Below are 3,093 nucleotides of genomic sequence, written 5' to 3' on the forward strand. Positions count from 1 at the left end.
CCAAGCTCATCATCCAAACTCTCCAAACCACTAGAATCTCCATCAAATCCCAAAATATTGGTAGATGCATCATTACCATCCAGTACTTTCTTCTTTCCTTTGTCCTTTCCTCTACAACACTTATAGATCCACCTGAAGATGTGGGGCTACTCCTTAGTCTCCCAGACCAAGGGCTCACTGTAGGTATAGTACTAGATGATGTTTTTGGTCCACTAAAACTCCATGATTCTTATCATCATCCAAAACATCACCACTAGGTGTATACCAACTTCCCATCTCACCAAAGATAACATCCCTGCTCACTCTGAACTCACCTGTTAGATCAATGGGAGCATCCCATCCAATTTTATCCCATATACTCTAACTAGCACTTGTCAATTCAGCCCTAGCTGTCTTCTCCTTCTCTACACAAGCCAAAGCACATGACCATATTGTAGCTTTTACATTAGCTTTACATACATACAAAGAACCATATGATTCCTCAAGTTCCAATGCATATGTGGTAGCATGTATGGCTGTAAACACATTCCTTGCTACCAATTCTTCCAACCACTACTCTCAGGTAAGTTATTCACAAATAAATGTGTACATTGTGTGGGTTCAAAATAATGTATTTTTAAAATGCCATTTTTATACATTTTTTACATATAGAAGGGTATAATATAAAGGGGTTATTTACATATTGAATAGAAAAGGGTTATGTTTTATTCAAGAAAAATTCACATATAAGGATATTTATAAATAGGCCTTGAACGCACGTGATGTAGAGGATGTACATAAATTTACTTCCGCAAGTCACTACTACATATCCCCTTTGCTAAAATTTGGCTCAAGAGGTAACCTTGTTTTAGTTGCATTAATTTTTTGGTCTTTTTGAAACAGTGGTTCTTTGCTTCTGCATCACGATAAGCCATAAACTCCTACTTTTCATGCTGTAGGATATCACACCATATACATCCTTTGAAACACTGGTTCTTTGCTTCTACATCATGATAAGTCATAAACTCCTACTTTTCATGATGTAAGATATCACACCATATGCATCGTCTCTTAAACCCTTCTCTAGCAAGCCTTTGGGTTGTTGCCGATGACATGTGCCCACTTAGATTTTAGCCCAATTTTTTGAGATTTCATCTTCTAGTCGATCATTCAATTACTCTAGCAATAAGGATTCAATAGCTTTCAAGAATAGCTCAATTTTTTGACTTTCCAACAATTGCTAGCCATCCACATCCAATTGAGCATGGCGGCTTTCAAATTCATGCAACAAAGCTATAGAAACAAGATCCTTGTTAGGTTTTTCCACCCAGTCTAACATCTTCTATGTAACTAATCTTGTATCTTCAAGAAAAAAAATCATTTGTGAGAGCCTTGTTAATGGCCCAATCAGTATCTCTTCAATACAATCCAACTAATCATTCTTAAAATGCATGCACAGTAAGATAGGAAAAATACAATCTCCATGCATATTGAGGAATCCCATGAAAACTCATCTTGTCTACATATACCTATAGATGGGTTGATGCATTCTGCCCATTAAACTGCTTCATCTCATTCCCCACATCGTACAGAGCATGCACAATTGCAATATTAAGTTTTTCTAAATCCTACCTTATTTGTTTTTGTTGGTCTTGCTACTAGTATGACTGCAATAGCAAGACCATTTGCTGGGTAATATCTCTTGAACCAACACCTAATGAATCCCCCATGATTACACAGCTTCTACCCACCATCACATTGGATTCACCAATGTTGGAGTGTAGGATTGAAGGTCTAATGTAGGGGTAAGAGATAGAAGGATGTAGGGAGATTGAGAAATGGAAAAAGATAAAAGAAAGAGAATTTAGAATTTGAAAGATTTATGGAGATGAATAGAGATGAAACCAAGTGACTTCATTTCATACGGCTTAGTAGAGTAATCAATATGTAATACATCTAATAGATCTTATAGATATTCCCAAGACAAAGACACATGCACACACTTAGGATAATAGCCCAATACAAACACAGACTATGGCTTAGTATAAATACTAATATATGAATAATCTTCATTGAACATAATCCAAAAGTTATAGATAACACCTCAAAATCTTATGCATGCATCAATCTATTGATGGACCATGATAGGTGGCACCACAACAGACAATACACATGAATCAAATTGCATAAATCCCTATAGATACCCTCTACGAGCCTTCAAAAGTGCATACATCAATGTATTGATGGAACATGATAGGTGGCACCACAATAGACAAGACACATGAATCATAATGCATAAATCCTTGTAGATACCCTCTACAAGCCTTTAAAAGAACTTCAATCCTATATTTTATTAAAATAATAAGACATGGTATAAATGCTGCCCTAAATCTAAGAAAAACTCTATCTTTGCTATCTACAATATGTCTACCAAAGGTAGAGATTAAGAGTCAAGTTATGGAACTCAACAGAAGCCCTATTTGAGCATCAAGTCTCCATTTTCCAACTTGTTGCCCTATTTTTCACTATTATTCACAATCCAAAATAATCCACATGAAGAGCATAAACTCATCAAAACTCCTATTTGATAATCAAGGAAGGTTCTCTTGAAGTTTGTGACCAAAAATCAAGTGAGAGATTGCCTCGAAGATCCTGTAAGAGATGAAGATCTTCAATGATAGCTTATTTCCTTTTCTTTCCCTATTTTTCCCTATAATATGAATATTTACATTAGCCAAGTTGCTGATGCACCTTAGCTTAGCTAAATTTTCTTCAAAGCTCTCCTCTCTCCTCTCTAATGCATGAGCTTGTAGCCCACTTAATTTCTTTGGCTCTTTCCCCCACCTTTCCCTTGTGTCTTCTCTAGTTAGCATGTGATCTCCTTCACCTTTGTGGCCACCTTAGATAGTGACTGCCCAATTAGTCATGTTGGTGCCCCTAAATCTACAATGAATGGTCTTCTTAATCTCATGCTTCATTCATTTTATAGACAAAGCATGAACTCTTCCACAAGACAAAACATATCCCAATTTCACACTCTATGTTAGAAATCCCATGACACAAGTTTGAGTACTATCATGGGGTAGCATGAATTACATAGCTGGACCAAGAAGA

This window comes from Lygodium microphyllum, chromosome 1 (assembly GCF_053477565.2).
Source record: "Lygodium microphyllum isolate KBCC chromosome 1, Lygodium_microphyllum_v1.1.10, whole genome shotgun sequence".
Lineage (NCBI taxonomy): Eukaryota > Viridiplantae > Streptophyta > Polypodiopsida > Schizaeales > Lygodiaceae > Lygodium > Lygodium microphyllum.